The sequence below is a fragment of the Schistocerca piceifrons genome, chromosome 8 (assembly GCF_021461385.2).
Source record: "Schistocerca piceifrons isolate TAMUIC-IGC-003096 chromosome 8, iqSchPice1.1, whole genome shotgun sequence".
Lineage (NCBI taxonomy): Eukaryota > Metazoa > Arthropoda > Insecta > Orthoptera > Acrididae > Schistocerca > Schistocerca piceifrons.
The window spans coordinates 73,746,948-73,766,083 of NC_060145.1; the positions used below are offsets into that span (position 1 = coordinate 73,746,948).

A 19,136-nucleotide genomic window follows, 5' to 3' on the forward strand; every position below is an offset into this window, starting at 1 on the left:
GAAGCGGCGTGTATGTGCCAGTCGGTTGTAAGCAATCAGCGCTCTAAGGCGGGACGACGTGTAGTCTTGCAAGAATGTCTGGAAGTGTTACAAGTCTTCGCTGTTTCTAATCTACACTGTCCAGCCACATTCATGCGGCCACCTGTCAAAAGCCCGAATAACCACCACTGAGAGAGCGGACCACTGCGAGACGAGCAGGAAGAGACTTTGGTTCTGGAAGGCACCGACAGGGATGTGGACCCATGCCGAATCCAGTGCCGTTCCCAGCTGGACTATATTTCTCGGTTGAGGATCCATGGCGCGAACAGCCCAATCGAAGTGGTCCCACAAATTCTCGATTGAGTCTAAATTTGGGGAATTTGGTAGCGAGGGAAGTACAGTAAACTCAATCTGGTGCTCGTCGAACAATATACATAAATGGTGAGCTGTGTGATATGCAGCATTCTCCTGCTGGTAGATACCTCTGTGCTGAGGAAAAACAAACAGCATGATACACTGTATCGACCTGCTGGTAGATACTATCGCGCCGAGGCAAAACAAACCGCATATGGGGGTGGACATGGTCCTCAAGGATAGATGCATACCTGTGTTGACCAATTTATTGTACCTTCCAGAGTGACGAGATCACCCAGAGGACGCCTCCAGCCTGGACTCTCCCGACTACATCTACATCTAAATACATACTCCGCAATCCACCATACGGCGCGTGGCGGAGGGTACCTCGTACCACAACTAGCAGCTTCTCTCCCTGTTCCATTCCCAAACAGAACGAGGGAAAAATGATGCCTATATGCCTCTGTACGAGCCCTAATCTCTCTTGTCTTATCTTTGTGGTCTTTCCGCGAAATGTAAGTTGGCGGCAGTAAAATTGTAGTGCAGTCAGCCTCAAATGCTGGTTAAAATGGCTCTGAGCACTATGGGACTTAACATCTGTGGTCATCAGTCCCCTAGAACTTAGAACTACTTAAACCTATCTAACCTATGGACATGACACACACCCATGCCCGAGGCAGGATTCGAACCTGCGACCGTAGCAGTCGCGCAGTTCCGGACTGAGCGCTCAAATGCTGGTTCTCTAAATTTCCTCAGTAGCGATTCACAGAAAGAAAGCCTCCTTTCCTCTAGAGGCTCCCAGCCGAGTTCCTGAAGCATTTCCGTAACACTCGCGTGACGATCAAACCTACCAGTAACAAATCTAGCAGCCCGCCTCTTAATTGCTTCTATGTCCTCCCTCAGTCCCACCTGGTAGGGATACCAAACGCTCGAGCATTACTGAAGAACAGGTTGTATTAGTGTTTTATAAGCGGTCTCCTTTACAGATGAGTCACATCTTCCCAAAATTCTACCAATGAACCGAAGACGACTATCCGCCTTCCCCACAGCTGCCATTACATGCTTGTCCCACTTCATATCGCTCTGCAATGTTACACCCAAATATTTAATTGACGTGACTACTAATGGAGTATTCAAACATTACATGATTCTTTCTCCTATTCATCTGCATTAATTTACATTTATCTATATTTAGAGTTAGCTGCCCTTCTTTACAGCAATCACAAATCCTGTCCAAGTCATCTTGTATCCCCCTACAGTCACTCAACGACACCTTCCCGTACACCACAGCATCATCAGCAAACAGCCGCACATTGCTATCTACCCTATCCAAAAGATCATTTAAGTAGATAGAAAACAGAATGGTTCAAATGACTCTGAGGTCATCAGTCGCCTAGAACTTAGAACTAATTAAACCTAACTAACCTAAGGACATCACACACATCCATGCCCGAGGCAGGATTCGAACCTGCGACCGTAGCGGTCACACGGTTCCAGACTGAAGCGCCTTTAACCGCACGGCCACACCGGCCGGCGGATAGAAAACAACAGCGGACCTACCACACTTCCCTGATACCCTCAACTATTGTTGCATCGTGATTGCTCTCCGTCGTTTCACGCCATACACGCCAACGGCCATCTGTCCGATGGAGCATAAGAAGTGAATCACCTGTAAAGCCCATCTGCTGCCACTTCGTGGACCAAAAGCTGCGACACTGGCTTGCAAATTCCAGCCTTACTCGCCGATGAAGAGCAATCAGCATGGGAGCGTGAACAGACATTTGCTGTGGAGGCCCACACGCAGCGACGTTCACTGAACGGTCGTTGAGGAGGCACTGTTGGTAGACCCTTGGTTCATCTGGGCGGTTAGTTGCTCAACAGCTGCACGTCATCTGTACATATTTCTGCAGCCGTCGTTCATCCTTATCTCTATGGCCTTTGGTCCACTACAGTTCTCTCGACCGCTTCTGGATAGGCCATTTTATAAAATACATTATACTCTAACCACGGAGGCACGCAAACAGTTTACAAGCTTAGCCGTTCCGGAAATGCTTCCAACCTTGGCCAGCAAGCCAATGATCACGGGCTTTTGGACTTAACATAAATCGCTCCGTTTCCGCATCACTACGGCTGTACTGTTTTCCACATCTCTCTGGTACACTTTGTATTGTAAGTAGGCTGTTTAGATTTTTATGTTGGTAACGGCACGTAGCGCTCTGTATGAAAATCACCGGCTGTCCTGTGTGCAGTCTGAGGCTGGTCGGCATTGTTGCAATAGTCGCTATTGTAGTGTTGGGATGTTGGCTGTTAACAGCGCGTAGCGTTGCGCAGTTAGAGGTGAGCCGCCAGCAGTGCTGGATGTGGGGAGAGAGATGGCGGAGTTTTGAGAGCGGATGATCCGGACGTGTGTCTATCAGAGACAGTAAATTTGTAAGTCTGGATGTCATGAACTGAGATATATATATATATATATATATATATATATATATATATATATATATATATATATATATGACTTTTGAACACTATTGCCGGCCGCGGTGGTCTCGCTGTTAAGGCGCTCAGTCCGGAACTGCGCGACTGCTACGGTCGCAGGTTCGAATCCTGCCTCGGGCATGGATGTGTGTGATGTCCTTAGGTTAGTTAGGTTTAAGTAGTTCTAAGTTCTAGGGGACTGATGACCACAGATGTTAAGTCCCATAGTGCTTAGAGCCATTTGAACCATTTTTGAACACTATTAAGGTAAATACATTGTTTGTTCTTTATCAAAATCTTTCATTTGCTAACTATGCCTATCAGTAGTTAGTCCCTTCCGTACTTCGAATCTTTTATTTAGCTGGCAGTAGTGGCTCTCGCTGTATTGCAGTAGTTTGAGTAACGAAGATTTTTGTGAGGTAAGTGATTAATGAAAGGTATAGGTTATTATTAGTCAGGGCCATTCTTTTGTAGGGATTTGTGAAAGTCAGATTGCGTTGCGCTAAAAATATTGTGTGTCAGTTTAGTCATGATCAGAATAAGTAAAGAGAGAAATGTACGTTCCGTTTTGCTCAGCAGTTTGAAAATCAAATAACGTAAGGGGTTTATTAGCACAGTAATTCATTAATTTTTCTAAGGGGACGTTTCATATGTCGACCCTTAGCCGAGGATACCTCACTGGAATCTTCTGCTTTTTTCTTGTAGTTTGTGTAATTAGTGTAGCTATTGTTTATTGCTAGCGCGTAATTAGTATATCCTCCACTGCTTATGCTGCCATCTGCCGTCTGTGAGTGGTTACTACACGCTGACGTCGAACATGGGCGGTGTTCACCGTGTTACTGCACCATGTATGGAAGTAATTTAGGAGTCAATCTGAGCAGCCCTCGTAGAATGTTTGTAAATGATGCTCCTCCTTTACCGTCTAGTTAGGTCTTCAGAATTGCAAAATGATTTAGACATGATATCTATGTGGTAAAGCTGCATGCCCTCGGGAAAAATTATGGCCGTAGTTTCCCCTTGCTTTCAGCCGTTCGCAGTACCAGCACAGCAAGGCCGTTTTGGTTAGTGTTACATGGGCGCTGATGACCCCGCTGTTTAGCGCCCGTAAATCTCAAACACACACACACACTTGGTTAGTGTTACAAGGCCAGATCAGTCAATCATCCAGACTGTTGCCCCTGCAACTACTGAAAAGGCTGCTGCCCCTCTTCAGGAACCATACGTTTGTCTGGCCTCTCAACAGATACCCCTCCGTTGTGGTCACATCTACGGTACGGCTATCTGTATCGCTGAGGCACGCAAGCCTCCCCACCAACGGCAAGGTCTATGGTTGACTAGGAGAAGGGATCGGTTGGTAGGACATGTTCTGAGGCATCAAGGGATCACCAATTTAGTATTGGAGGGCAGCGTGGAGGATAAAAATCGTAGAGGGAGACCGAGAAATGAATACACTAAGCAGATTCAGAAGGCTGTAGGTTGCAGTAGGTACTGGGAGATGAAGAAACTTGCACAGGATAGAGTAGCATGGAGAGCTGCATCAAACCTGTCTCAGGAATCAAGACCACAACAACAACAACATCTATGTGGTACAAATAGTGGCAACTAACCATAAATCATGGAAAATGCGAGGTCATCTACGTGCACACTAAAAGGAGTTCGCTAAATCTCGGTTATACGATAAATCACACAAATCCAAAGCCTGTAAATTCAACGAAATATCTATGAATCAACCATTACGAACAACTTACACTGGAACGAAAACATAGATAACGTTGTGGGGAAGGGAAACCAAAGACTGCATTTTATTGGAAAAGTGCTTAGAAGATGTAACAGGACTACTGAAGTGCCTGACTACACAACGCTTATCTGTCCTCTGCTAGAGTATTTCTGTTCAGTATGGGATCACTACGAGATGGGATTGACGGACGACATCGAATTCAAAGTAGGGCAGCTTATTTTGTATTATCGCGAAATAGGAGAGGTAGTGTCACGGATATATACGCGAATTGGAGTGGCAACCGTTAAAACCAAGGCATTTTTCGTTTCGGTGAGATCTCTTCGGGATATTTCTATCTCCAGCGTTGTCCTATTAATGCGAAAATATTTTGTTGGCACCCACCCACATAGGGAGAAGTGATAACTGTAATAAAATAAGTGGAATCAGAGCTGGTACGAAAAGATTTAAGTGTTCGTTTTGCTGGGCGCCGTTAGGCAGTGGAATGCAAGAGAAATAATGTGAAAGTGGTTCGACGAAGCCTTTGCCAGTCAGTTGCGTGTGAACTACAGAGTAGTCATGTAGATGTATATGACTGGCAGCAACGAGCTGTAGTGTTTCAACGTACTCATGACCAACCTGTGAATGAAACTGACCGATTTGTTGCTGTAACAATATGGCTAGCTGTGTTTTTAGATTGAAGAGTTCCTAGCAAACAGAACGCAACAAATCATCTTTCGAGCGCAAGATTATTATTTTTCGCGATATATATAAATGGCCTGGATGAGGCTAGTGAAACGTCAATGAAGCTTTTTGATGGTGATATTGATGAATACAGAGAAGTCGCAATACTGGAAAATTGTAGTGCAATACCGTAAGATCTACCGAGTGAGGTGGTGCAATGGCTAGCACACTGGACTCGCATTCGGGAGGACGACGGTTCAATCGCGCGTCCGGCCATCCTGATTTAGGTTTTCCGTGATTTCCCTAAATCGCTCCAGGCAAATGCCGAGATGGTTCCTTTGAAAGGGCACGGCCGACTTCCTTCCCTAATCCGTTGAGACTGATGACTTCGCTGTTTGGTCTCCTCCCTCAATCAACAGAACCGAACCGCAAGACCTGCAGAGATCTGACAGAACTGATAGAGGAAATGAAGAAGATCCAAAGAAAAACAGCGCATCTGGAGGTCCGATCAGTAAGCACCAAGCACAATGGAGATGCTCAGCCGTTCAGTGCCAGGTGCCTCAAGAGAGGCCTAGAAGTGTCAACCAATGTATTGCTTCATCAGACGTATATCTCGGGAAAAGACCATTAAGATGATATCAGAGACTTTCGAGCTCACAGGGAGAATTATAAAAAATGTTTCTCCGCGGATCATTCGTGACTGCAGCATATAACGTAGGAAGTGTTAGTGGTATACGAAGTACCCTCCACCATACACCATAAGATGGCTTGCTGAATATAGATGTAGGTGTGCATGTAGACAGTCTACATGCAATGGTCAACAATTCGCAGCGGTAAGAACAGATTTTGCAAAGGAACCATAATCCACAGGGACTAGATACTTGTGTCATGCCTTGCCAGTGGCGCTCTCCTTTTGTTTGCATGAAGTGCCCCTGTAGTTTTAGTCACATCACATTTCACTATACACTTAATGAGTTGCAATATATGTATATTGAAGTCCTATTCAGCCAATAGGAAGCTTCTGACATGGATGACGCCACGTCGCTGTGCCATGTCACCAGCTGTAACCTCCACGTCACTCTGACGCCATACTGTCCGTCTATGCACAGTACTGTCCAGTTTTACGGTGTACCCGTTATCTAAGATAAGTGTTACAAATCGGTTTCAAACCTGAAAGGTATTGCTACTATCAGTGAGCATAGATCTTCCTCAACCATTTTCTGAGCAGTCATTGAGAATTTAGACTATCAGTGAGCATAGATCTTCCTCAACCATTTTCTGAGCAGTCATTGAGAATTTAGACTATCAGTGAGCATAGATCTTCCTCAACCATTTTCTGAGCAGTCATTGAGAATTTAGGTCGGGTACTTTACATAAGACCTGTTATGGCACAGGATAGTAAGAGTTAGGGAATTAGAAATTTTATTTAAACTCATTAACATTGTTACAGGCAAAATGAAATCATCCCAGAGACAGACGCAAAAATAGGAAGTGAGCCAGTACGTCACAAGTTGGTCAGGTCGTTTGCACATTATGACACCATGAAATGTATTCGCAGCTGCAGATGTGGACAAGACAACCATTAAGTATATAATGGAATGACGACAATGAAAATTTGTGGGGGTTCAGGACTCGAACCCAGATTTACACTTGTCGCCCTGTACAGGAATAAACACATTGGATGTACGAGTCTAGGCACTTGGTTGATGACATGTGGAAGTTCGCGTCTGGTCATGAAGCATGATCAGATAACCTAATAGTAAATGGACCACTCGCGATATGTGGTAAATCCAGGTTTCAGTTCTGGTGCGGCACAAATTTTGTCATTCGTTTATATAGCTGATGGTTGTCCATATTCATGAGTACAAGTTAATTTCCTGTATTTGATAATGGCTGTAATCGCCACAGTGCTCGTTCTTTCAGCAAGCATTAATGTTTGAAAGAACATTGCATCATACTTCTGAACAACAAAGGCATTGCATTATCATGCTATACAATACTGTCTGCCGAGTGAGGATACACATTCACCAGAAAGGAGACTGTGACAGAAAACCAAAGCAGGCAAGACAAATGTATCCACTAGCTTGTAAGACATGCTGCAAGAAACTCTATCCCTTTCACAAGAGCACATAGCAAGGAACTGCCACCGCAGTTAACAACCTGTCAAGTGAATATAGCAGAATGAAGACGACATTCATTACAAACTGAGTCTCACATCGTAGCCTCACGGTAGCACTCTTTAAATGATCCAACTCTCCAGCTATCAACATGAATTCATCGTTGGGACCAATGGCATTCACAATAATAGCACTATTTTTCATGGTTACGATACTGTAGTGAATGTCCTTGATGCTCCAGCACATTCTATGAGCCAGCTGAATATGTACTTGAGGATCTTTACCTGATGAACTTCATGCTACCATCTACTGGTGGAGAAACTGACTATCCTCTGATGACATCACACTGCAAGGTGCTGCCGCACTGAACTTCAATGTGGAAGTCAGCAACAGTGACTCTTGGGGTCCATCTTCATGATCAACACTCAGGTATCTCTGGCTGCTGAAATCCACCACCTACCGGGTGGTAGGGAGGAGGTCAACTGATCACACAACTAGCAAGAGTAAGTACATTGCGGATGGGTCATCAAGGATCATCATAGAACTTGGAGTGGGACCAAGTACACTCCAGCATCCAGCATGAGATCACTTCCTGCTGAACAATGACCGCAACTGCTCGCTTTCAAGTTGTCACAGCTCTGAGTTCGCTAAACCTCACCTAGGTATGTAATGGTTCAAACGGTTCAAATGGCGCCAAGCACTATGGGACTTAACTTCTGAGGTTATCAGTCTTCTAGACTCAGAACTACTTAAACCTAACCTAAGGACATCACACACATCCATGCCCGAGGAAGAATTCGAACCTGCGACCGCAGCAGCAGCGCGGTTCCGGATTGAAGTGCCTAGAACCGCTCATCCACAGCGGCCGGCGGGTGTGTAATGGCTAAGCTGGCTGGACAGATGCCAGCTGGAATACAACACGCAGCAGGACGAGTGACATCCAAGGCTGGTGCAGAACAACGACGACTTGGTCACATTGTGAATACCTGACTGAACTCTAATAATGTTTTACTTGCATCAAAGACACTTCTCGGGTTCCCAGTAGCATACCTGTGTAATTTGTTAACTTTGCAGGATGTACAAAATATTTGATCAGATGAACATCGGCAACTGGGGAACGTTAATATAATAACAAATTCACTTCAGTTTTCCAGTAATTTCTTATTCTTTGCATGGTGGGTGTCTAAGCCTTAATCTTCATCTCCAGGTGCCACCAACTGCGAACAAGAGGAGCAACTACTAGCTTACATGGGGTTGACATACCAAAACTAAAATGTGGAGGACTTACATAATTATGGAAACATGTGGTGGTCGGGTCAGTCAGTCATGTGGTGGGCGAACAGTGGGGCGGGTGTGGAGAGCGTCACAACTACGTCAAACAAACGCATGGGACCGGAACAAAGATGTTAACATTGGGAGATGGATCTGGACAAAAATGAAAATAATAATCCGGGTTATAATCGTAAGTGACTGGCTACTGCTGGTTGCAGCAAACCAGAGGAACCTTGTTGACTCGTTTGCCCGCCTAATTGACGCCATTATTAACGCTAAGGCCATGTTACGTAATGTCTTCTGGGGGAGGCGAATTTTTTGTTCCCTGTACTTATTTACTGAAGCGCCAAAGAAACTGGTATAGGCATGTGTACTGAAATACAGATATATGTAAAGAGGCAGAACACGCCGTGCTCGGCAACGCTTATATAAGACAACAAGTGTTTGTCGCAGTTGTTAGATCCGTAAATGCTGCTACAATTGCAGGTTATCAAGATTTAAGTGAGTTTGAACGTGCCACAGTAGCGATGGGACATAGCATCTCCGAGCCAGCGATGAAGTAGGGCTTTTCCCTTACGACAATTTCAAGAGTGTAACGTGAATTTCGGGAATCTGGTAAAACATCAAATCTCCTGCATCACTGCGGCCGGAAAATGATCCTGCAAGAACCGGACCAACGATGACTGAAGAGAATCGTTCAGTGTGACAGAAGTGCAAGACTTCAGCAAACTGCTGCAGATTTCAATACTGGGCCATCAACAAATTGCAGCATGCGAACCATTCAATGAAAAATCATCGATATGGACTTTCGAAACTGAAGGCCTACTAGTGTACCCTTGGTGACTCCACGGCACAAAACTTTACGCCTCGCGTCGGCCCATCAAGATCAACATTGGACTGTTGATGACTGGAAATATGTTGCCTCGTTGGAAGAGTCTCTTTTCAAATCGTATCGAGCGGATGGACGTTTATGGGTATGGAGACAACCTCATGAATACATGGACCCTGCATGCCAGCAGGGGAGTGTTCAAGCTGGTGGAGGCTCTGTAATGCGTGTGCAGTTGGAGTGATATGGGACCCCTAATACGTCTAGATACGAATCTGAGAGGTGAAACGTACCTAAGCTTCCTGGCTGATCACCTGCATCCAAGACAACTGTGCATTCAGACGGACTTGGGCAATACCATCAGGAGAATGCGATGCCCCACACGTCCAGAATTGCTACAGAGTGGCTCCGGGAACATTCTTCTGAGTTTAAAAACTTCCGCTGGCCAGACATGAACATTATTGAGCATACCTGGGTTGCCTTGCAACGTGCTGTTCAGAAGTGATCTCCACCCCCTCGTATTCTTACGGATTTATGGACAGCCCTGCAGGATTCATAGTGTCAGTTCCCTCCAGCACTACTTCAAACATTGTATGGTATTGTATTGTATTGATCTGAGAACCTAGAAACGACAGAGTGGCTTCGTCCAAGCCGTAGCCGCAGTGCACACAACCCCACAACAGGCTACAGCAGTTCACTTACCCATCCGCCGCGCTACACCGAACCCATGTTTCTTGTGCGGTTCGGCCCCGAGTGGACCTCCCGGGAACGTCTCACTGCAGACGAGTGTAACCCCAATGTTTGCGTGGTAGAGTAATTATGGTGTACGCGTACGTGGTGAAAGTGTTTGCGCAAAATCGCCGACATAGCGTAACTGAGGCGGAATAAGGGGAACCAGCCCGCATTCACCGAGGCAGATGGAAAACCACCTTAAAAACCATCCACAGACGGGCCGGCACACCGGTTCTCGACACTAATCCGGCGGGCGGATTCGTGCCAGTGACCGGCACGCCTTCCCGCCCGGAAAACAATGCGTTAGACTGCACGGCTAACCGGGCGGACTACTTCAAACATTGAAAAGTAAATAAAAACCCTAAGCTGTCAACAGGTGTTGATATACGTGAACGGGGACAGTTGGAAATGTGTGCCCCGACCGGGACTCGAACCCGTGATCTCCTGCTTACATGGCAGACGCTCTATCCATCTGAGCCACCGAGGGCAAAGAGGATAGTGCAACTGCAGGGATTTATACCTGGCACGCTTACCGTGAGATCCACATTCCCGTCTTAATGTCCACACGCTACATTCGTAGTGCCCCTGCACATTACACTCATTACCCGCGGCAGACAATCTTACCGAGTCCCGTAAGAGTTCGGGCAATGCGTGTGCATCCAGCACAGAAGAAGCAGGTCAATGGCCCGTTAGCCGTAACTATATGAAGATGGTATCCGTTCTTTCGGACATATCCGATATACTTCAAACATTAGTCGAGTCCATGCCACGTCGTGTTGCGGCCCTTCTGCGTGCTCGCTGAGGCCCTACAAGATATTAGGCAGGTGTACCAGTTTCTTTGGTTCTTCAATGTAAGTACCACGTTCAAATGCCACGTCTGTAAAATGTAGAATGAGGTAGATGGGGGTACGTCCGTCCCTGTCTTTCGAAATACGATTTCAAGTTGGTCGATTTGACGGATACTTGACCGCAGATTGTGTGGACCTTAACAGGGTGTTCGCGTTTAATGAAATGTCCCGAGCTAAAATTAATCGTGAACTAGTTGGAGTCTACAGGTAGAGCGTAATTTTACGACAAAAGATAATATTTTGGTGCCAGAATTTTGACGAAGGTTGAACAGACGTGCGGGACAAGCAAAGGTTAAAGTATCTAAGCATGTCCACTTCAGACATCTTGATCCGTGTCTAAGTGTTCAAACCGACTGCCTGATTCATGCGAGGCAAGTTGCGCCGGGACTCAACATCTCCATTGATAGTGTATTGGGAATCGTGCACAAAACACTGAACTCCTCGATGAACGTCAGGCCAACTGGCGAGAAGAAGGCAAGGTGAAGGGGATTCTTCGGCATTTAATCCGGCATCAGGCGGAAGGTATTCCACTTTCACAACGTGTTACCCCAGTGAACAAAACGTGGGCGCATCATGGGACACCTGAAACAGAAAAAGCACGAATTAGCGGAGGCATTCCTCGTATTCCTTCGAGAATAAATTTAAAACAACAAGAATTTTATGGCCACTGTCTTTTTGGATATGCCGGAAACATCGCTGTTTCATTTGCTCATCCATGGTGAGATCGTGAATGCTACCAGCTAGTCGAATGTACCACGCTGGAACGGTTGCAGAAGGCGATATGGAGGAAACAGCAGGATTGATTTACAAAATGTCGTGTTGTTTCCTGAGTATCGCAGACATAGAAATAGTTCTCAAGTTTCGGTCGGAAGAGAAATTTGTAAGTTACTGCATACTCCCTGAGACTTCTTCAAGTGAATCTCATTACGGAATCGACCTTTACTACCATTGGTTTTCTGTGATCACTCCACTTTGAACGCTCATATGCATACTCCCAGAAATTTCAGCCACTCTTAGGCATTCGGGGAATCATGCCACAAGGGATTTTCCAGCCTGTGAGTGTGAAGTACGTAACATTTGTTGACGTTGACAGCAACTAGTCCATGCACCTACACAGTTTATGTTTTGCATATTTTCCTGCATTTACGTACAATTTTCTTGCTTTGTGGGTTTTCTATATGGGGTGATTTTGTTAAGTGGGGACAAACCGCAGGAATCTATCCCTGAAAGGATAAGGAGTGGAAAAGGTCATATGGACATGGGGCCAGAAAAGCGTCCGAAGTGTGGTACATCCATTTGAGGGTACAGGTAAAAGGTGTTTAACAGTGACACCTGTACCACGCGGTTACGTCGCCGGCCGCTGTGGTCGAGCGGTTCTAGGTGCTTCAGTCCGGAACCACGCGGCTGCTATGGTCGCAGGTTCGAATCCTGCCTCGGACATGGTTATGACTGATTTACTTAGGTTGGTTAGGTTTAAGTAGTTCTACGTCTAGGGGACTGATGACCTCAGATGTTAAGTCCCACAGCGCTTAGAGCCACTTGAACCATTTTTTTGAGCACATACGTCGCCAGCGGGTAAGCTAGACGCCCATGTGGAGTTTCCTCCATTACGGTTGCCACTATCCCTATAACTTGCGCTATGCACAATACACATGGTAGTAGAATTGCATACACAAGGCATAAAAGGGCAGAGCATTGGCGGAGCTGTCATTTCTACTCAGATGATACATGTGAAAAAGTTTCCAGCGCAGTTATCGGCGCACCACGGGAACTAACAGATTGTCAACGCGGAATGACAGTTGGAGCTAGACACATGGGACATTCCATTTCGGAAATCGATGAGGAATTCAATATTCTGAGACCCACAGTGTCCAGAATGTGCTGAGAATACCGAATTCCAGGCGTTATCTCTCACTCGAAAGGTTCCAAATGACTGGAAAAGAGCACAGGTAATTCCAGTTTTCAAGAAGGGTCATCGAGCAGATGCGCAAATCTATAGGCCTATGTCTCTGACATCGATCTGTTGTAAAATTTTAGAACATGTTTTTTGCTCGCGTATCATGTCATTTCTGGAAACCCAGAATCTATTCTGTAGGAATCAACATGGATTCCGGAAACAGCGATCGTGTGAGACCCAACTTGCTTTATTTGTTCATGAGACCCAGAAAATATTAGATACAGGCTCCCAGGTAGATGCCATTTTCCTTGACTTCCGGAAGGCGTTCGATACAGTTCCGCACTGTCGCCTGATAAACAAAGTAAGAGCCTACGGAATATCAGACCAGCTGTGTGGCTGGATTGAAGAGTTTTAAGCAAACAGAACACAGCATGTTATTCTCAATGGAGAGACGTCTACAGACGTTAAAGTAACCACTGGCGAGCCGCAGGGGAGTGTTATGGGACCATTGCTTTTACAATATATATAAATGACCTAGTAGATAGTGTCGGAAGTTCCATGCGGCTTTTCGCGGATGATGCTGCAGTATACAGAGAAGTTGCAGTATTAGAAAATTGCAGCGAAATGCAGGAAGATCTGCAGCGGACAGGCACTTGGTGCAGGGAGTGCCAACTGACCCTTAACATAGACAAATGTAATGTATTGCGAATACATAAAAAGAAGGATCTTTTATTGTATGATTATATGATAACGGAACAAACACTGGTAGCAGTTACTTCTGTAAAATATCTGGGAATATGCGTGCGGAACGATTTGAAGTGGAATGATCATATAAAATTAATTGTTGGTAAGGCGGGTACCAGGTTGAGGTTCATTAGGAGAGTCCTTAGAAAATGTAGTCCTCCAACAAAGGAGGTGGCTTACAAAACACTCGTTCCACCTAAACTTGAGTATTGCTCATCAGTGTGGGATCCGTACCAGGTCGAGTTGACAGAGAAGATAGAGAAGATTCAAAGAAGAGCGGCGCGTTACGTCACAGGGTTATCTGGTAGGCGTGATAGCGTTACGGGCATGTTTAGCAAACACAAGTGGCAGACGCTGCAAGAGAGGCGCTCTGCACCGCGGTGTAGCTTGCTGTCCAGGTTTCGAGAGAGTGCGTTTCTGGATGAGGTATCGAATATATTGTTTCCCCCTACCTAAACCTCCCGAAGAGATCACGAATGCAAAATTAGAGAGATTCGAGCGCGCACGGAGGCTTTCCGGCAGTCGTTCTTCCCGCTAACCATAAGCGACTGGAACAGGAAAGGGAGATAATGACAGTGGCACGTAAAGTGCCCTCTGCCACACACCGTTGGGTGGCTTGCGGAGTATAAATGTAGATGTAGGTGTAGATAGCCCGACAACGCAGCGGACGACGGCCTTAACTTAACGACCGAGAACACCGGCATTTGCGTAAAGTTATTACGGCTAACGGACAACTAACATTGCATGAAATTATCGCTCAAATTGATGTGGAACCTAAGACGAACAGTTAGGTGAAATTTGGCATTAATAGGCCATGCAGCAGAGGGCAGACGCGAGAGCCTTTTCTAACAGCACGAATTCGCCTGCAACGCCTCTCCTGGGCTAGCGACCACGTCAGTTGGATCCTAGACGACTGGAAAGCTGCGGCCTGGTCGGATGACTCCCGGTTTCAGTTGGTAAGAAATAATGGCAGCGTCCGAGTGTGGCGCAACTTGTCAACAGGGCCTTGTGTAAGATGATGGTGGCTCCATAACGATGTGGACTTTATTTACATGGAATGGACTGTGTCCTCTGATCGAAATGAACCGGTCATTGAGTGGAAATGGTTATGTTCGGCTACATGGGGACCATTTGCAGCCATTCATGGACTTCATGTTCGCAAACATGTAACCGAGAGATTGGCTTGGTCAACATTCTGGTCAATTTGAACGAATGATTTGGCCACTCATATCGCCAGAGAGTAGTTCGAGCTCAAAATCTTCGTGGTGTAGCAATTTTAATGGCCAGTAGTGTATATAGACGTAGGTACAGGAGAGCTGTCTCACCATCAGTGGGTGGCAAGTAAACTGCAGCAGCACTTGCAGTCACACGTTGACGCAAAATAGAGACACCCACAGGAGTCGAGACAGCTACCCGGGATCACGTGTGTGTGAGCCGCTTCAGCCCTTGGCTCCTATCCGCATTGATTGGCCCGCCTACGGACCATCGGCTCAAGGTCGATCGGCTAACGACGCGACTGACGTCAGCGTGATTTATCGGGCCATCGGGGGGCCCGGGACGCGCCGCGCTGACTCGGCAGCCGTCACGTCACGTCTGAGGTGGTGGCTGAGTGATCGGCCGGTGGCCCGCTGCCAATTGCCTCGCCGGCGATGCATCACCGTCTGGGATGCACGCCATTAATTGCGCTATCGCCTCCGGCCTCTCCGTCTTTGGGAGTTCTCCGCGTCACACGTGGTACGATCCAATCACAATTTCGCAGCAAAACACCGCACCAGGCAGTGACTACACTGACGGAAAAGAAATCACAGCACCAAAAAATAATTAGTCTAGAGTAATGAAATTTCATTTTACCGAACTATCAGTTTAATATGTCACAGCTGCAAAATAGTAACGCGAATTCTTTACAGACGAATGGAAAAGCTGATAGACGCCGACCTCGGGGAAGATCAGTTTGGATTCCGTAGAAATGTTGGAACACGTGAGGCAATACTGACCCTACGACTTATCTTAGGAGAAAGATTAAGGAAAGGCAAACCTACGTTTCTAGCATTTGTAGACTTAGAGAAAGCTTTTGACAATGCTGATTGGAATACTCTCTTTCAAATTCTGAAGGTGACAGGGGTAAAATACAGGGAGCGAAAGGCTATTTACAATTTGTACAGGAAGCAGATGGCAGTTATAAGAGTCGCGAGGCATGAAAGTGAAGCAGTGGTTGAGAAGGGAGTGAGACAGGGTTGTAGCCTAACCCCCAATGTTATTAAATTTTTATAATAAGCAAGCAGTAAAGGAAACAAAAGAAAAGTTCGGAGTAAGTACTAAAATCCATGGAGAAGAAATAAAAACTTTGAGGTTCGCCGATGACATTGTAATTCTGTCAGAGGTAGCAAAGGACTTGGAAGAGCAGTTGAACGGAATGGACAGTGTCTTGAAAGGAGGATATAAGATGAACATCAACAAAAGCAAAACGAGGATAATGGAATGCAGTCGAATTAAATCGGGTATTGGCAAGGCAATGGCAAGGAAAGCGTTTCTGAAGAAGAAAAATTTGTTAACATCGCGTATAGATTTAAATGTCAGGAAGTCGTTTCTGAAAGTATTTGTATGGAGTGTAGCCATGTATGGAAGTGAAACGTGGACGATAACTAGTTGGGACCAGAAGAGAATAGAAGCTCTCGAAATGTGGTGCTACAGAAGACTGCTGAAGATTAGATGGGTAGACCACATAACTAATCAGGAGGTATTGAATAGAATTGGGGAGAAGAGGAGCTTGTGGCACAACTTGACTAGAAGAAGGGATCGGTTGTAGGACATGTTCTGAGACATCGAGGGATTTCCAATTTAGTACTGGAGGGCAGCGTGGAGGGTAAAAATCGTAGAGGGAGACCAAGAGATGAATACACTAAGCTGATTCAGAAGGATGTAGGATGCAGTAGGTACTGGGAGATGAAGAAGCTTGCACAGGATAGAGTAGCATGGAGAGCTGCACCAAATCAGTCTCAGGACTGAAGACCGCAACAACAACAATAATGAAATTTCGGGAATACATTCGTCCAGGTTACATATGAGCAGTGGCGCGGCTGGCACCAGTGTCCTCGCACTTCGAATGGAATCTCTGCCATCGATTATAGGGTCACCATCTTTGCCTTCCGCGATTCAGGCCGGTGGTCGGGTGGTTAAGAGAGAGAGAGAGAAAAGAGACAGCGGAGAGGATTGGCAGGGTGGGAGGTGGCTTGTTGACGTTTACCGTGAGGCCTGTGGTACGACGCCTGTACGCTATGGGCAGGGTCAGCGAGAGATCCCGGCAGTAACTTGATGGGACCTCGGGTTTAGTATCGCGGTGGTGCACTGTTGTGTTTTGGGGCTTTCCTGCTGCGAGGGCATGTATAGGTTCCTGTTACTGGCCACTGTAATTGAGATGTGTCTGTGGCGTGACGGAGGAAATGTGTTGCAGGTGAAAACGCTTCGTCTGCCTTGTGTCTGTGCAGGAAATTATGTGAAGTAAATAGCTGATACCACGGCGACGTCTGCTCTCACGCGTTGTTGAATATATTTCGGTACTACTGAATGGTGAAGATATCTCACATGTAATGCAAAAGAAGCCATTTGCGCCAAACTAAGGTACTGTTTTATTCTGCTTAAAACGGTGTCAGTTATATGTGGATTTATATGCCCTCCTTTAGTTGCAGAAGTTATAGAAGTGTGTAAACAGAGAGCTATGTGGAAAGGGATGTAAAGTTGAAACCCTTCCAATAAGTGAATACACTCGAACTCTGCATTACTAAATGTGCCTTTCGATACCAGCACCTACCTTGGGTAATAAGTGTTATTCGGAGGTTGTCATGGTACTGTAAGTAAGTATTATACACAAAATTGTTTATTCTGATATACTAAATTGGAGATGTAAGGTCGGTTGTGTGCCGCTGTAAATTACTATTGTCTCCTCTGTGTGGCAGCCTAGCATTGTCAGTGGCTTCGGTCATTATTCCTGTTATATTTTGAGTTTTGTATTCGCGGGTTTGCTTAAGCTGATACTGTTGAGTTGTAAGACCTATAAACAGGCAAGTCAAACTGAGTATTCTATGAGCTCAAGACGATATTCTATTACGTGGTACCTTAGTATGTTATAGGTTAGAAGTATTTCACGTGTTATGAATATTCTGCTATTTGCTTTGTCTAAAGAGGAGCTAGTTCTGTGAAGTAGTCGTTTATATTTTACGGTCTTGGTTCAAATGGCTCTGAGCACTATGGGACTTAACTTCTGAAGTCATCAGTCCCCTAGAACTTAGAACTACTTAAACCTAACTAACCTAAAGACATCACACACATCCATGCCTGAGGCAGGATTCGAACCTGCGACCGTAGTGGTCACGCGGTTCCAGACTGTAGCGACTAGAACCGCACGACCACTCCGGCCGGCATTTTCGGGCTATTAGTGTGTTACGCGTTGTGCCTTTTCATGTTAATTGTTTTTAACAAGCTACAAATGACATTGTGTATGTTGCAGGTAGTTGAAACTGACCTGTTCACGGGGGTCGCGTCCTGACGGGGTTGATAGTGGCCCTTTTAACTACCGCACATCCGGCTATCCTCCTTCAGGACATTTGTCTCGCTTATATGGTTACTACGTTTGTCGAGTGGAATTAGGGCTTATTGTAATCACATTATATGTTGAAGTTAAGTATCTCCCTTGCCAAGGCGCGAACCTTCGTGGATGTAGTCGTATTCTCATCTGTAAAGACTGATAGTGTTATTCATTTGTTCTCGTCACATGTATGATTATTTATCTTGTTATATTTAATGTTAGTAAAATGTAAGTGTTAGCGAGGTCCGAATTGGGACGTTGTATTCTCCTCTTGTGGAAACAAAATTAAGTGGTTTTATTTCTTTTTTAAGTAGCCTTTAGATGAGTACATTTTGCCACCATGTTTAGCGTTTTTATGGCTTACACGTTAATTAAAATTACAATGAAGGTAAATTTGGCAACGGAGGGTTTCGTGTATTTATTAGGTGCTATGTGGATCCTGAGTTAAGTGCAGGAACCCTACCAACATATTTAAATGTGTAGCGTTGCAAGACCACAGCTTAATGTAAATACGAGATAAGTCATTGCAAATGTGAACTGCTAGTGCAATAATAACCGTGTAAGTAGACTGTTTAGGTTCGCCACCGCCACCGCCACCGCCACGTAGCGCTCTGTATGAAAATCACTGGCTGTGCTGTGTGCAGTCTGTGGCTGGTTGGCATTGTTGTAATACTCGCTATTGTAGTGTTGGGCAGTCGGCTGTTAACAGCGCGTAGCGTTGCGCAGTTGGAGGTGAGCCGTCAGCAGTGGTGGATGTGGGGAGAGAAATGGCGGAGTTTTGAGAGCGGATGATCTGGACGTGTGTCCATCAGAGACAGTAGGACAGTACATTTATAAGACTGGATGTCATGAACTGCTATATATATTATGACTTTTGAACTCTATTAAGGTAAATACATTGTTTGTTCTCTA

General features: G+C 45.6%; 1 non-coding gene across 1 annotated transcript; it reads right to left on the bottom strand.

Annotated features, from left to right (window-relative positions):
• Window positions 1-10,566: 10,566 nt before the first annotated feature.
• Window positions 10,567-10,641, bottom strand: Trnat-ugu. The gene has a single exon. It is a non-coding gene; the product is annotated as a tRNA-Thr (tRNA).
• Window positions 10,642-19,136: the final 8,495 nt, after the last annotated feature.